The sequence below is a fragment of the Gracilinanus agilis genome, chromosome 3 (genome assembly GCF_016433145.1).
Source record: "Gracilinanus agilis isolate LMUSP501 chromosome 3, AgileGrace, whole genome shotgun sequence".
Classification (NCBI taxonomy): domain Eukaryota; kingdom Metazoa; phylum Chordata; class Mammalia; order Didelphimorphia; family Didelphidae; genus Gracilinanus; species Gracilinanus agilis.
Window position 1 is genome coordinate 521,795,944 of NC_058132.1, and position 9,488 is coordinate 521,805,431.

The 9,488-nt window shown below is 34.5% G+C and overlaps 1 protein-coding gene across 2 annotated transcripts in view; it reads left to right on the forward strand.

Annotated features, from left to right (window-relative positions):
* FGF14 (fibroblast growth factor 14) overlaps positions 1–9,488 on the forward strand; it is an 872,990-nt gene that overhangs the window by 462,170 nt on the left and 401,332 nt on the right. The gene's annotated exons all lie outside the window — the stretch shown is intronic.

Genomic DNA, 9,488 nt, shown 5'->3' on the forward strand with positions numbered 1-9,488 from the left:
GTACCAGAAGAGGTTAGAAACCGTAACTATAAACTAGAATCTAATTGTTTTAGCAGCATAATATAAATATAGCTAATAACAATATCAAACACAATTTAGAGTATTAAAACAGTGCCATAAAGAGGAACCTGAAGAAAGAGTAAATTTCAGTTAATGAAACCTTGACATATATTGAAATATCAGAAACAAAACTAATATGTAGTTGCTTTGGGAAGGTGCATATACCATTTGGTTTCTTTCTTAGATGACCCATTACCTATTAATAGAAGATATAAAATATGTTTTGATTAGAAATTTTGCAAATTGCATTGAAATAAATATTAGTTATTTCAGAAAAGATCCTCACAGCTCCTTGGTAGCAAAAAGTATTATTTTTTAAAATTTTTTCCATTTTTATAATTCTTGGAGTAGGCAATGGATGAATTCAGAGTTTTTTTCAAAGACTCGGATTTTTTTTTTTTGTAAAGTAGCACTTCATTTTTTATAAAAACTGAGAGGAGGGAGACCAACCTCCAGATGATGTTGACTTGAGAGGATCTAAATTATTTATTCATTTGCATTTAAAATGACTGAAGTTAGTTTTATAATAAATTATTCCTTAAAACAATTTGGAAATTCTCTTCACTTTTTATAGGGGGGAAAACCACATAGTTGTGATAAATTCGCATCATTCCATTAAGCTGGAAAGAAAATTTTATTTGGCCATTCAATGAGCCGTGGTCCTTTAGTCTAACTTAAAGATATTCCTCTAGTGATGATTCTTTAATAATGGAAAGTCACTTCCATGACCTTATTTTTCATCTCTATGTAGATGATTCTTAGCTCTATTTATCCAACTTTAATCTCTTTCCTCACCTTAAATCTTGAATCTCCATTTCTATTCTGGCCTTTTAACTATCTTCAATTTTAGCTGACCAAATTCTTAATATGTTGGTAAATGTTAAAATGCTATAAGACTAAAAAGAATATATTTGGTATGGGATGGGGAACAAAGTTTGTGTGCTTCGCTTTAGACCAAGAATTTTTAAATTAATTAAGAAATTGGATTTCCTAGGCATATATAGATAGCAAAACAGAGAGTTTATTGATTCATTTAACCAAGTGTGAAGAAACTTAGGTAAAGACCCTAGAATTGTGCAAGGCAGATACTGAGTTTATTATTATTACAAAGGCATTATATTTTTACTTGTTATCTTTTGAGTATTCATGTGTTGCCATGGTCAAACAGATGAAGGAGAAAGACACATGGTATGGTGGGTGTAAGTCAAGCATAATATATTGGTGATGATTTATATGCAAAAAAACTGGCATAAAAGATCATTAGGAGAAAGTAGGATCAAAAAAGTAGGACTGGTTATATAATGAGAGGGAGGAATAACAGATGGATAGCCAAGAGTTTCTAAAGACTAGTACATCAAGTACTAGTCTTCAATGGAATACTTATAGGAGGGCATGGATGAAAATTTCATAGGAAAAGAGAGTATGAATGGGTTGAACACTTGTGAAGGAAATGTGCATGCTGATGAGATCATGGATCAATAATTATTGCAAATGGATTTGTGTAATTTTATTTTTCTTTTCATATCATTGTTTCCTGTTTTCCCCCCCCCACCCCGCATTATCGTATAAGACATTAAATTCTAACCAATGAAGCAAATATTTCTTGACAATCAGAGTGCTTGAGCAAGTTACTGTACATATCTCCTGGGTTATAACTATTTTCAGTAACTGATCACTCCTCTAACTGGTCATCATTTTTTCCTCAACTTTTCTTTGGTTAATTAATTTGTTTATTTTTTCATTAAAATATTCAATTAATTCCTTTCCTCCTACTAGAGGAGGCATCATTTAACAAAATGATATGTATATATATATAACATTATGCCTTATTTTTATTTATCAGTTCTTTCTCTGGAATTATTTTATTAAACACATTCCTACTTGATCTAGTAATTTTTCAGTTTTATTAATTTTTATATTATTTACATTTATAGATAGCTTCCATTTCCTGAGAGGTCTCCTGTAACAAAATAAAATAGTTGGTTATTTCAGGGTAGTGTGGTGGTTTTTGATATATCAGCCATAGATGGTTACTGGTTTTTGAGACAGGAAAACCTGGGTTCATATCTCAGCAATGATATATACTGGCTGTGTTATAGTGGGAAAATTATTTGTCTTCTCATGGCTCTAGTTTTAAGTTGCATAGGAGATACAGACCTACATTGAAAGAGAGGGAGTTTATTCATCTGGGAATTCCTCATGTGAATATATTCACAAAACTAGTTCTTTTTCCTTCAAACACTCCAAAGTATTCTTTCTTCACTTTGTAATGAAACGAAATGCTTGAAATCAATACCACCATTGCTTCCTGAAAGTAGAATATTAAACTTGACTTCCTTCTAGTTCTACATGCTGTTCCCATGAGTCTTCAGAGAAAAGATTTCCTTCTTACCCACCATTCCTAAAATGTGTTGGGTCTTCCAATAGAATTTAAACTTGTAGAAGACTAAGATTGCCTCATGTTTGTATTTGTATACCCAGTGACTAGCACAGTGTCTGGCACATTCATTTGTTCACCCAAACACAATGTGAGTCTACTTGGTTCAGGACAGGCATAAAGGATGCACAAATCTGAGGAATGCAGAAAATAATGTAAAATACATGTGTCTGATGCCAGTGTGCCATGTCATCAGAATGGGCGCCTGCCTAATTTTATGATATTCCTTTTTGTATGCATATACAACACTTACTATGTATATCATGGGTAACTAAGATTCAAGTTGCAGCCAGGTGGCACAGGTAATTAGTGTTGAATTTGGACTGGGGACAACCCAAGTTCAAATCCTATCTGAGCTACTATATGATTTTGGTCAAGTCAGTTCACCACTATGAGACCAACTCAGTTTCTCATCTGTAAGACAATGTTAATAATAGCACATATCTCATAGGGTTATTGGAAGGATCAAATAAGATAATAAATTTAAGGCATTGCAAAAACTGATACAGACTAGGTTCTATCTGTCTTTGCCTCCAGGCAGAAGCAGTTTCCTTAAAGGCAAGCTTTTTCACTTGATCTTCCTAGGGTGACTGGTTGATTACCTGATGCCCCAATGGATCATGGGATGAAATAGAATTCTAGAGATGAGCAATTCTCAGAGTTGGAAGGTCAATTCTATGAAAGAATGGAAGAGAGGTTATAAATATGTCAAGGAGTAAGTCCAAGGAGAGATGTCAGCAGTTGCAGATCTAGTATAAGCAAAGAGGCTTGACAAATTCAATAACCATCTTGTGTCAGTGATAATTGAAACTTGGGTCTAAGCACTATTTGGATAGGCTTGAGTTTTCCAGCAGCATCCCTACCCTAATCTTCAAATATCCTCATGCTGACCAGCCCATACTAACTCTATAAGCCATATTCCCTATTGTTCAGGTTCTGCCTGTCTACCCTTCAGCCTCCAAAGCCTGGTTAAATAGACTTCCACCTAAGCCATTCATTGTAATAGGAACTCTCAGAACCTTTGTCATGTAACACAAACTTCATCTCAAGTATGGCTGCTTTTTAACAGCTGAAATAATAAACCAATAACAAGAAAATTACATTTTAGAGGGATCTGTTGCCATGCTAAGTAGGATGTTCTCCATAGAATTAGGATGTATTGTTGTTGTTTTAATGGAAGTTCAAATCAATGTGTTCACGTTCACTAGTGCTAGAGAATATTTGGAAAAGGGAAATATCATCACTGGCAACTGTCAATGCTTGTTTTGGCTGAGAAAATCCTTGATTAAAAGGTTTCAAAAGCTCTTGATTTTGAAAAGTAAATTTATGGAAAAGTAAACTCTTATTTCCAATTCTTCCCAAAACAGTAGTATTCACTCAGTCATTTAATACATATTTATTAAAGGGTAACAATTCAGAGCACCATGCTCTGCTCTAAGGAGACACATTTAAAAAACACTCTTTCTCTCTTTCCTCTCTCCTGTCCTCCTCCTCCCTAACTTTTCATCTCTTGCTAACTTCCTGTCATATTTCTGTCAGTGGTTGCACCACCATTTTTTCCTTCTCTGTCAAGGCTAATCCCTCCTCTCTACACCCCTCTTATTCAGAAAATGATCTCTCTTCTTATACTGAAAAGTTCGAAACTCTTCAATTTCAAATCTTCCAACTTTTCTTTGTCTTTCATTCCTCAGCCTTCTGTCCTTTCCTTTTTCTTCCACTAAAAAAGACTATTATAGCCTTCCTTGTTGCCAAAGCTAACCAAAGTACCTAGTTCTGTACTCCTATTACTTTCTGTCTCTTCTGAGTTCTTGCCCCATCACTTTCTTCATATATTTTTTAAATTTTTCAAAAACTCTTGCACTAAACTGGAAAAGGAAGCACCAAGAGATATTTTGACAGTTTCTAGTCAAATACCTAAGTGGGCACATAGGTAGACTGGAATAATAGTAACACTGACTATAAATAAATCTCCTAGAAAATATCCAAGAGAAAGTAGCTGCCAAACAAAAAGTGAAACTATAGGCTCATACTTCTTCCTCGGATTCATTCCAGAAGCAGATGGGCTTTAAACCATGAATTTAAAACATGCATACACACAAATACATATCTCTATGTATGTTTATATTGTGAATATGTATTCACAATATAAAACTATACACCCAGACATATACACTTATATGTAAATCACATGAAAACACACAAATAAGCAAATGTATACATGTATGTTACACATATGAAAACAGGTAAAATATATATACATAAATGCAAATAATGCATCTCTATTATTCAGATATTTCTGCTTACCTGTACAAATATATACATTATAAAAAGCTATATGTGTATGCATTTACACACATATAAACTTGCATGTACATGTGTACATTTGTCCTATATATACATGCATATGAATTTACTATTTAACCAACTTTTAAAAAATTTGACTTATATATGTTTCTGTTAATGTTTAGATTTTGAAAGACTTTACTAGATTCATTGCACATGAATACTCTACTTTCTTTGAAAGCAATATTCCAAATGAGATGCAAGAGGGAGTGTCGGAAAATGTTCCCTAGAGAGGAGGACCAAAATATCATACAAATGAGAATACTTTTACTATAATGTATTCTTTATAATGTATTCTTCTGATATTGATCAGTAGTCATTCATGTTCTATTCTAATTCACTGGGCACTTGTGGTTATGTTAGCGTAGAGATCAAGATCTGGCAAGTCAAGTCAGAAGAGTTTCAAGTTGAGTTGCAGTGCCATTTTGTGTTTTGTATGACCCACCTGGCTAATAGGTATCATCAGAAGGTTGGTCATTATCTTCTGTTTTTATTTATTTGGTTTTTACATTTTTTTAGGCAACTGGAATGTATAAGACCACTATCCTTAGGACTAAGAACTGCATGGAAGAAAACAGTTTCATGTGTGAATTCATAGGACCTTGATATCAGAAGTAAGGTGTATTAGTGATGCATTTTCCTATACTGAAATTTTCTGTTTGAGTTAGAAAATAATAATGATAGCTAACTTTTATATAGTGTTTTTTTCTAGGTGGCTAGGCAATATGCTTAATCACTATAAATATTATCATGTTTGATCTTCACAACTTTGGGAGATGGGTATGAGTATATTCCCATTTTACAGAGGCGGAAACTGAAGCAAACAGGTTAACTAACTCCTCCAGGGTTATATAACTAGTAAATACCTGAGGCCATATTTGAATACATGTCTTTCAGACTCCAGGCCCCGGGACTATCAACTGTGCCACCCAGCTGTCCTAATAACACAGTGATGGAGAAGCTAAGATATACTAAGAATATCACCTCCTCCCTCCCAAGAAGGAATATATGTGATTATTTTAGAGTTAATTGACAGGTTGGAGACCTACCTTGCCTCTTGGTCCTCCAATTCTGAAAACCACAGAGTACAAAGCCCAGCACCCTCAACAGGAGGGCTCACTAAAGGCTTAAGGATGGATTGGTTGACTCTCCTTGCTTCTACCCTGACTATATCCAGAAAACATGAAGAATCTTTCAAAGCTAGACCACGACAGGCCTGCTTACCTTAAATCTATTCTTGAGGAACAAAAACTGTCTAGTCAGAGAGGGAACAGGAAAGAACAAAGAACCTGTAGAAGAATCATGAACCTACAACTTTTCTTTCTAATCTTTAAATGCCAGCCTCCCATCTTCTTCATTCTTTCTTAACCCAAGATGGAATGGGGTAGATTGAAAACCAAGACAATTGTGACCTTTTCCTGTGTTGATGGGATAAAGGAAGATAAATTAGGGTAGGGGAGTGCACGTAAATGATGTCATCTGTATATATGATAAGGATATTCTTGTATGTGCATCCCAGTGCCATCCCTTTTCCTTCATGTGGAAACCCTGGTGTCCTGATTTTTCCATATTCACAAAAGAGCAATAGCAATATTAGATACTTCTATCATTAGTCCTGGTCTTAGTCAAGAAAATATTTTCCAAATAGCCCTTTTGTCCTTACCCTTTCACTTTTCCTGGTCATTATATCATTACCTGAAATAGATTCAATTATCTTCTCTATTCTTAGGATGCCCAAATCTATATCCCTAGCTCTCATTTTCTTTTCTGTCTTCTGATTCCCAGTTGTCTATCACCAGTTATCTCCTGGAATCCCTATGTAGATGGTCCTAAAGCATCTAAAACTCAGAATTTCTAAAGCAGAACTTATTCTGTTTCTCTCCAAATTACTTGCTATTTACCATATTTCAACTCTCTTTTCCAACCACCATTCTTGCCAGTCTCTCAAGTTACAGCTTTGGAGACTTCCTTGAGGCTTCCTTCAATCTCCTGTTTGATCAGATTCTACAATCTGTAATTTGGTTTTATATCCACAGCAGCTTTCAGATCCATTCCCTTCTTACTACTTATTCAGCCTTTATCCCAACTTGGTCCCTGATCATCTCTTACTTGAATTATTACAGCAGCCTTCTAATTGCTCCTTCTAGCCTTTTTTTCAGTTTATCCTTCACATAGCTGTCAAATTGAGGTTTGATCTTGTCACACCTATCCTCAAGGAAGTTAATCTTTAAAATAAGATACAAATACCACCATCTGTCATAAATCCCTTTATAATTTGGTTCCAGGCTGTATTTCCAGATTTTTTTTCATGACTTCTCCTCCATGCTTTTCTTTCCAGCCTAACTGACCCACCACCTCTTTCGCATAGATGGCATTTCATCTCCTGTCTTCATACCTTTGTATATACTGTGTTCCATCCTTGGGATATTCAGCTTCCTTACTTTCTTCTTTTGGAATCCATAATTCACTGCCAAACTGAGCTCAGGGAATATCTCTTCCAAGAAGTCTTTGCTGAGCACCCTGGTTGCTCCATTTGAAATTATTTTGTATTTTCTATTTGTTTCTCTCATATTCCCCACTAGAATAAAGTCTCAATGTAACAGGATGTTTAATTTTTGTCATTGTATCTCCAGTATCTAGCAGAGTGTTTTTAATAAAGTAGGATCTTATTAATGTTTTATTGATTTGTACTGAAGTCTCTGAAGGGCTTAGAGAGATTTAGGGACTTGCTTGTGGTCATAAAACTAGTACATATCAGAAGTTGGATTTGAATTCAGGTCTATTCCAAGGGTCCATTGCTCTTTCCATGATGCCACACAGTTTCTTATTATCTGTTATTGCCTCATAAATCCATAGGAGTAGGAGGACAACTTCACTTATGGATTACTGTGGATAATCAGAGTTAACGTATTCACAAAATGATAGACTCCACTTTGGGTCATGTGACTACCATGTAGTTGAAAGAGTTACTTTCAGTTTAATGAAAAAAGCAAATTCATAACCTTTTAATTTAAGTTCTGATTGTAGAGTTTCTAGTCATTCCCCCAAAGGCACTGAATCAATCTGATCTTCTAACCTCAAAAGAGTTGGCTAATACTAATTCTTCCCTGGCTATTGAAGGAAATCTGAGAGGAAATAGCAGAAATGAAGAGCAATATTTGCTAGGAGAGAACCAGATAACAACAGCATTAAAAGAACACATGTTTTATTGAAATCAAAGCATTTAAACTTGAAGATAGAATCAATTCAATGGGAATAATAAGGATTATAGGTCTCCTAGAAATTGCTAAATCTAAAAATATCATGCCTTGTGAAACAGTATAAAACTATCACTGAGAATTTATAAAATCACAACATTCAGATAAATTCTTATTTCATCTAGTTTATCTCTTCATTCATATATTTCTTCAGATCTCCTTCTGGTCCCCAGGGTAATTCTTTTTTGTCCTATGATAAGAAAACCAAAGAGGATCGATAATGAAGCTGACAGGAGGTGGACCATGTTTTGTTTTTGTTTTTGAGCTAAGAGAATGAATATTATCAGGAACTGAAGCAAAAGTTTTGTAAGATAAATTTATCATTTGCTCTCATGATATACACCTTATATATTATTTCCAAGGTGCATTGTAAAAAAGCAGGTGCGTCAACATAGCATTATGCGCACTACTGACTTTTTCAATATTGCCTCTAGCAGAACAATCTAGAAAAAAGGTTTTATGTATTATAAGCAGTGTGTGTGGTACATAAAAGCCAGTACCAGTCAATTAAGTGCCTACTAAATATTAGACACTGAGCTAAGTATGTGAGATATTATGAGTAGTAAAAAAACTAACAAGCCACAGACTCAAACTGACAGCCTAATGGGGGAGACAAGATACAAACTACCCATCATGTATATGTGTGTATATGTAAATATGCATATATAAATATATCCATATAGACATAAATATATGTGTATATGTGTGTGTATATACATATATATATACATGCATATCTGCAAGATCTGCTTTGTTAATTTTTTTACCAACCATTCCTGATATAAATAAAATCCCAGGAATGGTCAAAAAGAAAACAAATAATTGTAATTCCCTAACTTGCTTTTTTCCCTTCCCCAGATACACATACACTTCTTTTCAGTTTAGTAAAAGCAAGTGCCAAGTAACTGAAATAATAATTTTTTTAAAAACCTTAATTTGCAATTATGATACAGCTTGCCAGGAAGGGGATAGTATCTGTGCATATGGGAAAATCCAATTAAGTAGTATCTTAAGTTGATGCTTCTGGTGGAGTAGCAGGCTACAATAATCATGAATAACAAAGATACACAGCCCCTCTTTCCTCAAGAAAAAAAAAACTCTCAATCCTGATAAAGAATTTGTGGTTGGAACACAATTGTTATGCAGGTACCTTCCATGTAAGTGGAAAGCTTCAGAGTCCATTTAGCACAACTGGTATGAAGTCTTCTCAGATTCAGTGTTTAGGTTTTCATATCTCACTGTCCTCTCAATCCAACTACTTACTCAGTCTTCTCTCATCTTCCTTGCTGTTTATTTTCTTGGTCTTCATAGAGACAATACTTTATTTTTCATTCGCCAGTCTTCTCTCTCTCTCTCTCTCTCTCTCTCTCTCTCTCTCTCTCTCTCTCTCT